The 17,267-nt window shown below is 46.4% G+C and overlaps 1 long non-coding RNA gene across 1 annotated transcript; it reads right to left on the bottom strand.

Annotated features, from left to right (window-relative positions):
* Positions 1–11,680: 11,680 nt before the first annotated feature.
* LOC123146197 (uncharacterized) lies at positions 11,681–14,783 on the bottom strand. The gene is made up of 3 exons (XR_006472676.1): positions 14,598–14,783; positions 13,907–14,083; positions 11,681–12,954 (listed from the first exon to the last, which is right to left on the bottom strand). It is a non-coding gene; the product is annotated as an uncharacterized lncRNA (long non-coding RNA).
* Positions 14,784–17,267: the final 2,484 nt, after the last annotated feature.

Genomic DNA, 17,267 nt, shown 5'->3' with positions numbered 1-17,267 from the left:
TGATATTGAATCTCAATGTATTTGATTCATTCATGGAAAATAGGATTCTTACGTGGGGATATGGCTGATTTGTTGGTGACAGGTATCATCGCCGCCCTTGGCTCTTCATCTCTGATTTCTTCGAGTAGGCGTGCAAGCCAAATGCCTTGGCACGCGGCCGTCGTTGCAGATATGTACTCGGATTCACACGACGAAAGAGCCACCACCCTTTGTTTCTGCGACTGGCAGCTAACCAGGTTGTTGCCGAGGAAGAACATGACGTCGTGGTGCTTCTTCTGTTGTCAACATCGCGTCCTAGATTGTAGCCGATTAGGGGCCCTCTATGGGTGCAGAGTTCCTGCAACGTAGCACATTATGTTCTTCACCGCCGCCATGTGCTTGGCCGTGGGCTCTGCATGAACCGTGACACTTAGTCGACGAAGAAGGACAAATCCGGCCTGGTGTGGACGAGGTAGAGAGCATACCAATGATGCTCCCGTACTCCATGGCGTCTGGCTGTGCTGAGCTCACCCTACTCAGCTTAAAGCGCGGCTCCATGGGAACATGGCACGGGTTGCAGCCCGGCATACCACCTTGTGGAGGTTCTTGACTGTGTACCTGGTCTGGCAGAAGTCAATGTTGGCGCCGTGCTGCCGCACCTCGATCCCCATGTAATATTCGAGCTGCCCGATATCAATCATCTCGAACAATGTCTGCATCTCACCTTTGAAGCGTGTGATCTCCTCCTCGAACCGATGATTATCAGATCATCGACGTAGACGCCGACCAGTAGCAGCCATGACGTTGCAGTGCCCATAGTGTACATCGCGTGCTCTGAAGGGCACCAGCTGAACCCGAGTGACATGAAGCACGCGTCCACCATGGTGTTCCAAGCGCGTGGCTTGTTTCAGGTCATAGAGCCCCTTGTCCAGCTTGAGCACCTTGTTGGTCTCGCGAGCAACGAACAACCCTGGAGGTTGTGGCATGTAAACCTCCTCTTCAAGTTCACCGTTGAGAAAGGCATGTGGTGGGCTATCTAGCCTATGCGTGCCGTGAGAGCAAGGAGGCCTACGGACTCGACTCTCGCCACCAGAGCAAATACTTCGTCGTAGTCGACATCGTGCTTCTGGACATACTCCTTTGCGATGATCCTGTCTTTGTACTTCACCACGACGCCATCTGCATCCTCTTTAACATAGTAGACCGACTTCAAACCGATTGAGCGATGACCAGGAGGGAGATCCACAAGGCGCAGTGTGTTGTTGGCTTCGATGGAGCCCATCTCCTCCATCATGCCGCATCGCCAGCACTCGTGCTTCTTGACTTCTTGGAACAATCCGGCTTCTTCAACCAGAGCAAGATGGAGCTCGTAGTCAGGGTAGTCATCATCGTCGTTGAACTCCTCTCCGATGACAGGGACGCCGCCACCACATGATAGCTGCTTCTCTGGCATGTCCATGTGCCGACGGTTTGGGAGGAAGATGATATCCTTGAGAGTGTTTTCATTGCACGCACTCGCTTAAGTGCATCGGTGGTCGTCGGTGCGGCTATGGAAGCCTTTTTCGCTGCCATGGCAGTAGATTTGCCTGTCGTGGTAGCCAATTTCACTGCCATGGTAGTGCTTGGGCCGTGGGAGAATTTGTTGCCATGGCAGACGTTTTGGCTTTCACGGCAGCATTTTCGGCCGTGGACTAAGACTAATCCAAATATATAGCTAATAAACTTACCTAATCAGCTAAAAAGGTGCACACATAGTCAGTACGCAGACTTCTGCCATGGCAGCATTATTGTTGTTGTGAAGTCGGAGCCGCCATATCATGGATGCCATAGGTCATCACAATGATGTGGGATCTTCCCATGGGGCGTGTTGAGTTTCTTCTACCTTTTTTCCGGGAAAAAGTTTGTGCTACCTTGGCCGTGGGCAGATGGTGCTATTGACCTTGTTCTATGTACCATGTCTCCTGTCTCGTATGCGGGTTTAAACCTTTTTTTTATTCTCAATTATATGGATAACTTTCTTCTTATGGTAGAAATTCTTCTCCGCTTGTCGATTTTGGCATAAACAAATAAATACTAACCGACTCAATCTATATTAATGCTCGGGCACTAACGACGCATTTGCAATTTGACAAACAGGATCTTCAACGACTCAGGGGACAACCTATTCCCTATATTTTTGAACCTAATGGAGAAGCTTGCGAGGAAAGCTTTTACACGTCCTAGGGAACATCTTACACCAAGTTGGTATCTACCGAGACTTGGGCCTGTTATTCAGTTGGTAGAAGTTATCATTATCCAAATACTATCCTTGCCAGCCCTGGTAGTGGTTCTAATGGCAGGGATCCTTTATAAACTTGGGCCTGTTGCATGCATTGTGCTCTCACTGTGGCGCCTATGGCAGCATGATTATTGCAACACCGCATGTGACGACAACAAAGCAAACCTGGTGCCAGCACTGAACATGTTCTACTGTTTGGTTATTGGCCAAGGTGTGCTCTTCTTCATATGGTGGTTGATGGATGTGTCAGTGATGTCGGTTATGGTTTTGTTCCGGGAAGAATGCCAGTTACCAGAAAAGTGGGGCAGCATAACAATTTTAGGTTACCTATATGATATCCGAGCAAAATGCTGGCGAGACCCTACATCCATAGATGGTATGAATTTGATCAACTATGCTGTTGATTTGGTTGACTCGGAATCGCAGAAAGACTACCTCTCAGGAGCAAGGATGCTCGATAACTTCATTAAGCTGGAGGCAGATGTAAGGCCCCTACTACTCCCCTCCAGACCAAAGATTCAGAAGCTGATTGATACGCTAGGATGGAGAAGCAGCAACAGAGAGCTCAGGGAGGTCGTCGCCAGGATCGTCGCATACCTTGCCGGTGACATTCATTTGTCCCAGTTCCCAGGGGCGATACACTGCATATCCTCCCTGCTTGATACCACCCTGCCGTATTGGAACAACCAACAAGGACCCAGTCATGTTACTGTTAGTGAGTCAAAAAAAGATGCTGACGGTGCTAGGGAAAGGTTTATTTCTCTTGCCAAAGAAATAGAGGAATATAGAGGAAGAAGAGTTGCTGGTTTCGGTAAGAAAAAATCGATTTTTGTTCTCAAAGGCACTGAGGACAACAAAGTAAAAAAATTCAGAAACCAAGGTGGTAACACTCCACAAGATGGAGTGGATAGCTCAACCCATCATGGCAGCAAAGGAGATGGCTGGAATGAGCTGATTCTACAAGGCCTCACAATTCTTGAGAGGCTCGTCTTCGATCAACATAATTGCAACGACATATGCAACACCCCTGGTCTCCTCCCTAAGATCATGGCACCACTGTACTCTGAGACACTAATCCAAGATATCAATGCAAATCTATGGGCCGATGTAGTGAATGGGTCACTCAAAGTGGTACACAGGCTCATCCTACGTTGCATGGATACTTGGATACGTATCGGATATGCGATACGGGGATACGCCCGATACGTCAATTTTCTAAAAACATGGATACGGGGATACGACTCATTCCACCCGGGCGACGGCACGCGGCGGTCGGGATGGTTCTAAGGAATTACGAAGGGATGATTTTGTTTGCAGCTTACAGATACGTCTTTCATTGCAATGATTCTCTGGAGGCGAAACTACATGCGATGATGCAAGGTATGGCGCTGGCTATTGAACATTCCGATGCGCCGGTGATACTACAATCGGATTCTTCTGAAGCGTTGTCATGCTTGTCTACGGATGCTCTCCAGCGTTCAGCATACGGGCACTTAGTATTGGAGATCAAGTACTTAGCTGGTAGTAGGGAGTTTGTTCCTCAGAAACTTAAGTCGTTTTCAAAATAGAGTTGCCGACCGTTTGGCAAATTATAGCCATTCGGAGCGAGCCACCGTTGTCTGGCTCCGCTCAGATCCTCCTTGTATCGAGGATGTGTGGCCTCTCAACTGTAACTCTATGAATTTGCAATAAAACTCGCTTTACCCTCGCAAAAAAATATATTAATTATTACAAATATGAAGAAAAAATTCAGGAGCTTCTAGGTCAAAGCATGCCTCAATACGATTACCCCTTTCTTTTCTTGCACTTAGTCCACTTTCATTAATTGGTTGTAAGATTTGACCAGGTTTGCTGTTCCAATCAATGCATCAACTCTCTCTTGCTAACCTTTCAATTGAATAAAAAACATCGACAGATGTTTTCACATGAACTCACGCCCATGTTGGGAATCTTCAAAGGTGCGCCTTTATTATTGAGGGGATTTCACGTCGAACGAGGGGTTTCAGGTATCCAAAATGTATCGCAGGAATATCATAGAAGTATCAAACATTATTTTCTATTTTTAATATCAAAATATCCAGGGATACTTACGGGATACGTATCGGGAAGTATCGGGGCAGTATCCAAGTATCGGGGCACTATCCGGCTGGATACGCGCACTTTCTGAAGTATCCACGCAACGATAGGGCTCATCCGTGCTCCAGAGTGGATTGGCAGAAGTGATCTGGTCCACAAAATCTGTTCCAACGAGCATGCACTGAGCAACCTGGAGAGAATTCTTTATCAGGGAAAAAATGATGGCACAGAACTGCAGATGAGAGCCATAGAAATCCTGACAGAACTGGTCACTGATTCGTCAGCCAACCTCAGCACCGAAACAAAAGAAAATCTAATCAGAAAGCAGTTGCAGATATTCCTTACTGATGATAAAGGGGACAAAGATGGTTTGAACAAGAAGAATGATGATGAAGGGGACAAAGGAAAGCTTAGAGTTACAGCTGGGAAATCACTGGCATTGCTTTCCAAGATGGAAACTATCTCTAAGTTCATAAAAAACCAACAGAACAACATTGCAGATTGTCCCAATGAAATACTTGATTCTAAGAACGACATCACGTACAGGACAGTAGCATTGGAGATCTTGGAGAACTTGTGCACTCACTGTACATTGGACAAGGACTATGTGAAGGAAACCTTGCTGCCAAAGGTTAGCTTACAGATCTGCTTATCTACTTATCTCTAGCACAACACTATTATTCCAGTAGTCACGACAATAGTGTTGCTTATACCCTTTAAGCAGTATCATATGGGCAAGTTTTTGTATTTTACAAAGTTACATTATGTTGCAGGTCCTCACGGAAGTACTAGCCAGTACACAAGACCTCCCTAAAGAACAGAGAGAAGAGAGAAAAATGTCTGCATGGGAAAAAAGATGTGCAAGAAGGGGAAATGATGAAGAAAAACAACTGACAATAGAACGTAGCGGCCAAATCAAGAAGTCACCTGATAAGTCAAGTGATGAGCTAAAAGCTGAAATAGAATACCGAGAAGCACTGTTATCAATTACTTTTGTGATGTGTGAGTGTGACAAACTGATCAGCGTCGATGACTTCGACGATGTGGTTCGAAAGATTTCTCTAGAGGAAGGTGCATTTGTGGGAAAGCTCAGGGCTATAGTAGAAGAGAACTGTGAGGACAGAGCTCATTGTCTAAGAATCGTGAAGCTTTGCGGCCAGATTGCGGTATTAATGCTGCAGCCCGGCCAGGACACCGTTCTGCTCAATGAATTCCTGAAGTCGTTGGAAAATGCTTCAAAGATCCTGTCTAACCTTGAGAGCTGCATGCTCTTTGCAGGGACTGATTGCGGAGTAAAGAAGACAGCCAGGCCTCTCCTCTCCGATCTTGTGGAAAAAGTCAGAAATTTGGTTGGTAACGAGAATGTAACTGTAATTGGCTAATTGCTACCCATATTCTATCTTGTGTACCAGGAACAAACAATCATGTTTCTGCAGCCCTGGCTTGCTTTATTTTCTCATATTTTCATAATAAAGCAACATTGTATTGTTGGAAGACTTGGAGTCCAGAGCTATTGTTTCGATAGCACTGGTCTGCTTTATTTCTCACGTTTTCACTGTAATGCAATATTTGTTGGAAAACTTGGAATCTAGAGTTACTATTTGTGAAGCCCTGGCCTGCTGTATTTCGGATGCACCAAGAAAATCATACCAAATTCAATTGTATACCTTCTATGGCATATAGCTCGTATTTGTTTAGTCAAAATTAGACTCAGATTCAAGGAGGATGAATGGAGAACATGTCTTTAATGACACTAATCCCCTACTTCCATGTGTTACAGGATTCTATTAGTATCTATTTTATTTTTGCTGGAATAGAGGGTTCTGTTATTAGGCACCAATTAAGATCCGGTATCCAACTAGCGTGTATGAAAAGCTAGGGCAAGCACAATAAAATCAAGCCAGCTAATTAGTAATTAATTTCTATTTAGGCTTGCCAAATAGGAAAGGAAGGACAAAGCGATGGTTGAAGTTAAAGGTAGATTATTCACCTGGTTAAACGCTGGGTGTCACCGTTCCTTCCTCCACGATTGTCAGTAGCAACTGGAGCAATTAACGGCACGCCTGCAGCAGGTTACAGGAAGAGGATGACTACTGATTAACGTGCCCCGTGGAGCACAGCACGGGAGGAGATGTCTTATACTGTAATAAAGATGCTCCTCTGTTTCTTCTATGTCTGAATTTTCAACTGACAGACAGTTTTTCAGTCAGACAAGGCGCGCTTCCTGAAAGGAAAATGGAGGAAGTAGTTGCAGGTGAGCGATTGAGCAGCTGTTGCCCATCTTCGAGTCAACTCAAAGCGGCTTTCCTTAAAAAAAACTCAAAGCGTCCGAGCATGTGTGTACTTTCACTGATTTGATTTCATGATGCTGCAGAAGATGTTATTGGTTAATATTCTGGGCAACGACATGAGTCCTGCTGAACCATGACAACAGCAGCCGATTTGCTTGATCTGATTTGCATCGCCCTTAGTCTAAGAACGATTGGTTTCCTCTAGGCTCTAGCAGAGGTGAGTCGGTTTTGCATTTCTCAGTTCAGTCGAATGGATGATTTGACTGGGCAACAGCCTATGTGTGTATGTTTTGTATGTAAGTGAAGCTGTCGTGGCTTGAACTCCTCGTCCGGCTTATAGGTGAAGTAGTCTATAAGCAGGGCGGTGTATCGTCGTGGCGTGGTCGACGATTCGGGGCTTTTTTTTCCCCTCTCAATCAGGATGGTCTCCTCTAGGGGCTCTATCAGAGGTGAGGCATGTCTCTGTTCTGTCGAATCACACCAATCCAATCCGAGGGAGGAACGGATCATGAAACGACCGACCAAGCGCGTCCGAGAGCCCAAAATCCTCCTCCCGGCTCCCCTTTCTCCACCTCCCGTCACACCAACACCAATCCAATCCAATCTGCCGCCGGCCGGCAACGCCCCCAAATCAACCCGAGACAGACGAGGAAGGGAGGGAAAGAGGGACCAACCACTACCGAAGAAGAAGAAGAAGAAGAGCCGCAGCAGCCAGGACGACATCCACGGCGACACTCCCCGGAAAGAACGCGCGCGGCCGCCGCGGGGACGGGACCCGAAACTACCACCCTCGCCCGCGTGCACGACTCGAGAATTTTTGGCAAGGAGGAAGGAGAAAGAAACCAAAAAAAAAAAACATAGGGAAACGTTAAGTAGTGAACGCCAGCTATTAAGCAATTCCCAGTGAACTGCTCTAGAGCCGTTGGATCGGGGCGCGTGGATCATGAAGCAGGGAGCTTGCCACGTCAGATGCAGCCACTCGTTCGGTAGGGCGCACACCAGCAATTTCCCAGACATGCTACACTTAGGCCATCTCCAACAGTTTGTATGTTACCTTGTTGGTAAAATATGCCATATCATCAACCAACACCTTAACATACAACAACCCCAATGGCTTGTATCTAGTTTGCCCAATAAGATGTGAGATAATAAATAAGATGCTCTCTAATTCTACATTGAAACTTGTGCAAGGGGTGTTGGTTTAAAAATCCTATGTGCCAAAGTCTACCAACAACTATCTTACAACCATTGAAGATGCCCTTAGAGCATCTCTAGCACGCACCCATATATCGCACCAAACTACAAAATAACCGCCAGTTTACAGTTTTGCGCGGAAAAACGGCCCGAACAAACACCTTAAACGCCCCCGATCCTTAAAAAAATTGAGGGGTGCGGTAAATTGTCCCCCCTCCTCCCGACCCAGGAAAACACTGCCCCCCCCCCCCCCCGTAGGTTCCCTGTATCGCAGAAAAGCAGTTGGCGAGAAGGACATTTCACTCTGCGCGCGTTCTCCTTCCCCTTTCTGCAGCCGGCCCGCCCACCGCCTTCAATTTTGCCCATAGACGCCGTGGAAACACACCGCCGGATCGCTGCAGACCCGGGTCCACCGCGCCGCTTCACCGGCGCTCCGGATCCGCGGCGCCAAACCGCCCGCGGGTCGTTGCTGCCCCGGATCGACCACCGCCGAGTCGCCGCCCGCCCCTGATCCGTAGGTGAGTCCTTTTCTGCCCATTCAAGTTAGATTTAGCGAACGATTTCCACTCATGCGAGCTCCGTTGCGATTTCTAGATGGATTTAAGCCCTTGCGAGGAATTTCTGCTCGAGGATTCATCCTCGTCCGATGACTCAGACATAGAGATGTTACTCGAGAACAATTGGCAGCAGGTGGTGGTCCTCGCCGTGAAGGAGCTCGAGGATAGGAACAGAAGAGACAGTGAGGATCGACTGTCGACCGTCTTTGCATCCCTCACAACCGCCATCTCGGGAACATGAAGCTTGCGAGACCAATTCTTGATTTTTTTACCCAAAGGAGAAATGTCGCGGGCTGGAAGGCTTTTAGCGCATATCAAACGATCTCGTCAACTATGCGGATGATTGCATATGGCATTCCGACTGACTATGTCGATGAATATCTTCACATTGGCGAAGATATTACAATTGAGTCAGTGCGTAGGTTCGCCAAAGTGATCATCCGTGTCTTTGGTTCTGTCTATCTTCGGGCACCCAACGAGGAAGACACGAAAATGTTGATGGCAACAAATGAGAAGCAAGGTTGGCCGGGCATTGCTAGAAAGCGTTGATTGTATGCATTGGACTTTGAAAAACTGCCCGAAGGCATGGCACGAGCAGTATTTGTCGTAAGTCTCGTGATGCAACCACTACTAGGGAAAACCTTCTTATAGGCAAACGCTTACTAGAGCGTGAGTTTATACCCCTCGCTACTGCTACTTACTAGTAGCGCGACACCCCTCCCTACTACTAAGTTGATAGTAGTAGCGCGGGTTTTTAACCCTCGCTACTACTAAGCGGTCTCTACTGTGCCCCTCGGGACATGCCATAGTAGTAGCGAGGGGGTATAAACCCGCGCTACTACTAAGTTGATAGTAGTAGCGTGGGTTTTTAACCCTCGCTACTACTAAGTACGAGGTAGGTGATGTCCTCATATCCTCGGCCGAATCCCTCCACTCTCCCTCACTCTCCCCCCTCTCTCCATAGGCTCTCCTATGGTGCTCCTGCCCAAGCACACCTCCTCCTCCATGCCGCCCAACGAGTTCACCTCCCTGCGTCGCTGGCGTCCAGGAGCTCGCTTGTCTTCCCTCTCGCCTCTATGCCATCACGACGGAGCACCTCACCACCGGCGACCATCCCCGCTGCTACCTCCATCTCCTTCCTCTCTCCCTCGTTTTTCTTTCTTTCTCTCTCTCTCCCTCTGGATTGACTCACCCTCCCATGTCCTTGCCCTTGCAGGTCGTCGCCATGGACGACCAGGAGCTCACTGCCTTGGCTGTGAAGAGGAGCCCCACGCCGCCGCCTTGCTCGGCCATGGATCCGGGCCCTCTGCAGCAGTCGGCGCTGGATCTGGTCTGCCGCCGCCCTTCCACACCTCTGGCGACCCCTGCCGGCGCTGGATCGAACCATTGCTGCCATTGACTGCACGCACGGGATCGAGATTTTTTTTAGTTTTTGAAATTAATAGTAGTAGGGCGGGTAGCACCCACGCTACTACTAACAGGCGTAGTAGTAGCGCGGGTGCACGCGCGCTACTACTACAAGTTAGCTGTAGCGCCGTAGTAGTAGCGCGGGCACCCGCGCTACTACTAGGCTTTTTCCTTTTTTTGACCTGGCTAGGCTTTTTTCCTAGTAGTGAACAATTGTGTGAGAGCCCGTTGCATGCGAGGATTTATGTATTTGGCATTGCTTCTTTGGTTTGTCGGGTACTCTCATTGACACCAATGTGTTGCATCGGTCTCATTTGTTTGTTAGACTTGCTAGTGGTGATGCTCCTGCTTGCAACTACACGATGAATGGGCATTAGTACACAAAGGGCTACTATATTGCTGATGGTATTTGCCCTTCCTGGTCTACATTTGTCAAGACCATCAGAAAACCCAAAAATAGGAAGCAAGCTGAATTGCAAAAGGCACAAGAGGCTGCCCGAAAAGATATTGAAAGAGCCTTTGGGGTTTTGCAAGCTAGCTTTGCCGTTGTTCGTGGTCCTGCTCGTTTTTGGGACAAGCGAACCCTGAACAACATCATGACATGTTATGTGATTCTTCACAACATGACCAAGATGAGAGGGACATGAACTTGCAGTTCTTTGATGACAAGGTCGGTAGCCGTGTCAAGCCATCTAGAGACCCTGATCGCATACAAGCATTCCTACAGACATATCGGGAAATTGAAGACTCAAACACCCACCACCAGCTTCAGCACAATCTCATTGAGCACAATTGGCAAAGGCATGGGCAGCAATAAAACTTTTTTACATTCACTTAATTTAATTCATGTGTGATTTGTATCATTGTTGTATTCGGAACAATTATTGTATTGAATTATAAGTTTAATTATTAGATTTGGATATTTTTTTTGTAATTTGGATGATTGTTGTATTGTAATATTCAGATTTTAATTTATATTGATTTCATATTTCTATGTAATATGACACATATGTATCAAATTGAGAAAAAACTGTGTGCTCAGACTTGCGGGGTCTGTTCGGCGCAGCCCGCGCCAGCCCTCAAAACATGTTTTCTGCGGTCCTTTTAAAGGTCCGCGCGATAAGGGTTTTTTTTTTACGTTCAAGACAAGGGGTCTGATAGAGATGCTCTTACGGGCGTATTTTTACGTATTGACGTTCATGGAGAGAGGTGAGTCACCTGGTTGAACGGAAGGGAGCCCCACCCCGAAAACGGCGACCTCATCGACAGAAGCAGCACACGTGAAAACACACATCACGCACGCGAAGGAAACCAGGCAACTTCTTGTAAGCGAGATGTGAATGAAGCTGCACATTTGGTAGCTAAACTTGGTTATGATTGTAATGCCAGTGGTGGCCGCTGTTACTGTAATGGGCGAGATACCCGTAATAAAGCTCTGTTTCAGCACTTACAAAACTTCTGGGCATGCCAGAAATGTTGTCTAAATAAAAAATGAATCTATCTTACTCTTGGTATTGCAACGCACTTGCTGACTTTGCCGCTGCAGGGAACTTCCACCTTCCACACTGTTCCACTCAGAGAAGTTTTTTGTTGTTAATGTTAACACCCCCCCCCCCCCCCCTCTCTCTCTCTCTCTCTCTTAAAGAACACTAACAAGAACATGAGATGTGATTAACCATACCAACCGCAGCCAGTTTGCTTGATGAGAGAGTTCGTCAGCAAGTTAATCCCATTTGCAAACGGAATCAAAACTGAGTGTGGTTTCACGGATTGGTTTGGTGCTTAGACCGCTATATATACTGTGATGACTAATGTGCCATTCTTCCAATTATATTTCCATATGATGGTGCTAATTCTGAACGGTGGAAAACAAATTCAGACATGCGCAAAATTGGAAATAGGTGCCACAATTAAATATCATTAGCCAGTTTTCGTGCGTACAAAGGAGAAACAGGGGCATGCATCCACTGCAATGTTAGGAAAAAGAAGATGCACAAAGACATGCTACTACTCAATTACATCACATAAACGGCTCAGCACTGGGAGCTTTGAGTAGCATGCCACGTAATAAAAGCATTCCCAGGTCCAACCGAGGCGACCATCTTTAATCTCACTAAGTTGCCCTGTGCTAGTTTTGTATGAGAAAAGCTTATTTGACTCCTTGTCAACGAGGAAGAGGACCCCTCTTTCCAAGTCAAGAGCAACAATCCGATAAAAACACAACCAGGACAGATAATCTCGGTTGGGAAGGAAGTTGTCCCTTCCAAATGCATCTCCCATACAAAAACGATGCTTTAGAGACCACTTGCAAGGACGATAATCATCAAGAGTGAAAACTGCAATTGTACTGCCGCCCTCCTCTGGAAATGCGCACTGCAAAAGCCCCATTGATTGGCTGAAGCAACCATTCCAACAGTCACCCGGCAGCTTGATAGTATAATGATATGGCATTATGCCAGAACTCAAGCCTTTAACCACAAGAATCTCACTAGTGTTGCTATGCACATGAAACACCCCACCTATAAAGTTGTGTGGTTTATTGACCATTATCCTATGGTTCCCACTCCATGCATCATCGACAAGCCACTCACATAGGTCAGACGAGAACACCTCAAGTTTGTAGATAACAAGTGGCAAGTTGTTTTTTAACTTCTCCTGAAAGTTGAAGACATAGAACTTTCCCGACCATGATGGATCGAAGGCCAAAAAAGCTGTATAGGGGGAGACATTTGGGCCATATGGAGTATTAAGAATAGGCAGCGTCCTCCACTCTCGTGTTGCTGGGTTGCAAACAATGAAGCGGCAAGTTTCTGCAGAAGTATATCTGCTCTTGTACCGGCAAAGTACCAGGCCATTGCAATAGTCCACAAGTTCTAATTGCTCGTACTGAGGGATGAATGTAAAAGCTCCATCAATTTCCTCATCATTTGGGGACATGCCAACAAGCTGAATAGCAGACCCGTATTGAGGTTTGTAGAGAAGACCAGTGGAAGTTTTTGGCAGCTTCCGACGGTAGAGAGGATCAGAGGAGAAGGCAAGCCAAGCCTTGCACACACATTTGAAGCGGCAAAAAGACTTGGGTGGCACTCGAGAGAGGATTTCCACCAATATATCATCAGTTAGACAATCAACAATGTTCACCCTCTTCGACTCCATATTTTGTGGCAGATTCCTGGAAGCAAAAATTGACAAGATCAACATAAAAAAAATTGAACATGTCAAGTAATAAGTTCTATGGTAAATGATCCATTTTATTTAGAACGAAGCGACTGCTAGCAAAACTGAGATGCAGTTTATACATTGGTTCAAAACATGCAGTTGTACTAAACAAAATGTATCCCGTCCCATGAGGTCCTAACAATCTACCTCCGCTTGTATATAGTTGAACTGTGCGTGTTGGAAAACAATGTGATTTCCTATTAACAAACGAGGGTGGCTACTAGCTAGGGTTGAAAATGGAGCAGAATTTGTCAGAATGGGCTAATCATTTATCCAAAGAAGAAATAGAATTAGGAATTCCAGTACTGACACAAATATAAATAGTGCCGGTTACGAATGCAGATGAATGCGAAACGGGGACGGACTGAAAGTATTTATTGGAACACTTGAAAAAAACATCCATGACTATGCATGAGAAAACAAGAAATTAGGTCACTTTCCCTGGTGTTCATGAGTTACATTATATATGATTATGTAGGTAGTTCATCCACTTGTGCAACATATAAAGAAATTAAAATGGTACCGACTGATATGAGTACATGACACACATCAGTATAACATTACCACGGTCATAGAAGGTAAATAAAATAAAAAGTCCACGTCTTGCCTGGACAAAAAAGATAAAATAGAAGTGCTTAAAGAAGATAAAGAGCAGCCCCATAATGGTGTGCATATTACATGGAATATAGGAGGCAAATCTATTTTTTAAAGATCATGGGAAATTCAGGCCAAAATCAAAGCGCTTAGCTTTCGGTGCCTGTCTTTTTGATTTACTGGTGATCGATGTATGGTATGGGTATGCTAACCAAGTAACCATTCAGGCAGCAAGTGCAAATTTTTGTCCTCTTTGCAATATCCAACTACGAGTTCTGTTCTGATCGATGAGGCCAGGCATGTACACTTACCTGCGCTTGTGCTATTTGGCAGAGTACATGTAGAGCGGACGCGGTCGTCGTCGATCGAACTGGCAGCGCAGGTGCAGAGGCCCGCGCCGAAGCCGGGGAAGGATTGATACGGCGGCGGAGCAGCCAGCGGCTGCGGCTGCGGCTGCGGCTGGTCGATGTTGTTCCGCGGTCGTCGACCTAGATATTTTAGAACTGATCGTGAGCCAAAACCGGAAACGGAATCAAAATTGATCGTGCCTTCACAGATGGGCCTATGGCCCGATGGGCTACAAAGTTTTGTTGTTGTTCTGGATGTATTTGTATGAGGTCTCCAAAATATTTTCTTCTTTTCTTTTGCTGGTAAAAAACCTTATTCTATTTTCAACTATGGTTCTTATTATATTTTCAGAAACACCAGCCTCCGCGGAGCCCTGGATCCAAATCACCATCAAGATTTTGGATTTCGTTTTTGGTTTTTTACCGGGCCAGAACGAAATGGGCGAATTTCGGTATTTCGGAAAAAATTCGGACGAAAATCTCAAACTAAAATTTGAAATTTGGAAGAAAATGACAGAAAATTCCTCAAAAAGGTTTGAACCAATCAGAACCAAAACGTACAGCAGAGTTACATTCAACTGGAGGAAAACCAAAGCAGAATCAATGGATTTCAGAATCAACAATCCGAAAAGCAGTAGAAAAGGCTGGCCCTCACAAGCACGTAGTATCTGGTTCTCTAGCGCTGCCATAGAAGAAGTGGTGCGAAGTAGGAGCACGACTGCACGAGGAGAAGGATGTGGACAGTCGGCCGGTGGAGAAGAATGGAAGGAGAAGACGCTGACAAGCCTCCATCGGCTTGCGTCGGCGCAGCCGCCGCCACTCTGTGGAGAGATGTGGAGGACGCGAGGTTAGAATTAGGGTTGCGGGGCTTCAGTAGCGACTTTTATACCATCGGGGCACATCTGCAACCTACGATGTATCATGGGCTGGGCCAGAAATTCAATATGGGCCGAAATATTCAGCCGGCTTATATTTATACCGGGCCTGGACGAAATGAGCGGATTTCGGACGAAAATTGAAAATTCCGGACGAAATCCAAATCTCTGATCACCATACTCCTTACCAAAGTGCTTACTTTGGGCATGTGCTTGTTCAATAGTGTTGAATGCTTATACTTTCAGGAAGAATATTTTCAGTATTGCGGTCGCGCACTACGATGGTGTTAGAGCAACTCTAGCAGAGTTACCATATCTGCCTGATTGCCATAATAATCGCTCTTATGTCAATTTTGTTCTTAAAAAGCACTCTAACAGAGTTGCCATCTTGTCAGGGATCGCCATAATTTATGGAGCGTCCTCACTATTTGGCCTCCCGGTCTTCATTTATGGCATCTCGAGGCTGCCTTTTGGAGTGCATTCCATATAACAGTTACGTCTAGTTCCGTGTGGCCTGTAGGAAACTTCAGTTGCCCTCCCACCTCCCTCACTTGGGATGCCAGGGAGGTTAGGGAAAAAGGAATGTCTTATTGTCGAGTGGGTCCCTTGATTATAGATACAACAAATATAGACTCTCTGATTTTTTGAAATGCACTCCACAATAATTACGGAGGTTGTACTTTTGACGACTCTGCTAGAGTTTCACTTACTATCTTTTTAGATTTCAACCGTAAATTGAGACCGAGGAACCTTAAAATTATCGGTATAAGCTAAATTCAACCAAACAAACTCCCTTATAAGGCAACAACTTGGAACCATAATAGGGTGGCCTCAACTAATTATTACATATTTGAATAGCATAAGGAAATTAAGCCTCACATGGCCGGATATTAGCAATGCAGCATATTCCTGATTTATCACATCTCCTCACAAAGTTACATATGTCCCCTTGTTTCCTCAAAGACAATATTGCGATTGTGACAATGAGAAAAATGCCACGACTGGGCCCAAGGCCACCACGCCCATCTGCTAGTAGCGCACGGGTGGCCCTACCACCTTCAGATTAGGTGGCTGTCGGCACCATGGCAACCATGAGAGAAACTATAGTAGATCCGTTAAAAAATCTGTACCATTAAAATTTGTTTGAGGGATCCTCTAAAACAAGGATCCGGCTTGCCTGTTCCCTCCCCATGCTCCCATCCGTGCTCCCACTTCATCCTACGGCTATCTTTTTTTCTTTTTTTTTTCTAATCTAATCATTTTCCCCCCTGATTTTAAGGGGGTGGGTCCGGGCCTTATTTTGTTCCAATCAAATCAAGCCACATACGCGGGAGCACAAATGGGCACACACGGGGGAGCAGGCAAGTCACGTCCCTAAAACAAATAGGCGGTACCACGCACGACACGGCCGAATAGATCCTCTAAACGATACTGCATATTTTAAAACTTAAGTTCACGTGTGAACCAACCTGTGGTTGGATGGTTAGAAGGACTATGGTATCCCCAGCCCACCAGGGTTCAAGTCCTGGTGCTCGCATATATTCCTGGATTTATTTCAGGATTTCCGGCGATGCACATTCAGTCTTTTGGAGGTGCTCATAGGGGTAAGGTGTGCGTGTGTGCGTTCATAGGGGTGAGTGTATGTGCGTGTATATGAGCGCTTGCGTCTGTACTGTGTTCAAAAAAAACTTAAGTTCACGCCATGATAGTTCACCACCGAATTTCATAGCCGTTATCACCCCTCCATCACACGAGTCGGGCAAACCTTGTTGTAGTAGATAGTCAAAAAGTCATCATGCTAAGGCCCCAAAGGACCAAAAGAGCACCCGTCGCAGATGAAGAGGAGCGCTGATCAGAAGGATCAAATCCATGGACACATGAACGCAGACTACCGAAGACCGATTCTAGGTGGATCCATCCAAGACAAACACCGAATCCCGCGAGATCCGCCAAATACACACCTCCACGCGCACTCCGATGATCCGAGACACATCGCCGGGATGGGGCTAGACAGGGAGAATCTTATTCCATCTAAAGGGAGCCCTCTCACCGGCAAGTGCTTGGATCCATCGTGCCTCAAATAGATCGATGACGGCAGCGGCAGGAGGCGGTGAAACCCTACCTTTGTGGGAGTCGATCCTAGGTGGAGGTGAAAACGTTTCTTAATGCCTGAATCCTCTACTTCCCATGTTTACAAGATTCTAATATTTATTTTATTTTGCAGGAATAGAGGGTATACTATTGGCCTCTTATAAGATCCGGTTGTCCAATTACCACTAGTAGAAAAAGGGGCTATGGTCCAGGCCGGGTCAGCCCATTAGTCCCGGTCCAATCCAGAACCGGGACCAATGGGGGCATTGGACCCGGTTCGTGAGCCCCGGGGGCCGGCTGGGCCACGTGGGCCATTGGTCCCGGTTCGTCTGGACCTTTTGGTCCCGGTTGGTGGGACG

The sequence above is a fragment of the Triticum aestivum genome, chromosome 1B, assembly GCF_018294505.1.
Source record: "Triticum aestivum cultivar Chinese Spring chromosome 1B, IWGSC CS RefSeq v2.1, whole genome shotgun sequence".
NCBI classification, from domain to species: Eukaryota; Viridiplantae; Streptophyta; class Magnoliopsida; order Poales; family Poaceae; genus Triticum; species Triticum aestivum.
This window is presented reverse-complemented; position numbering and strand designations above follow the sequence as displayed.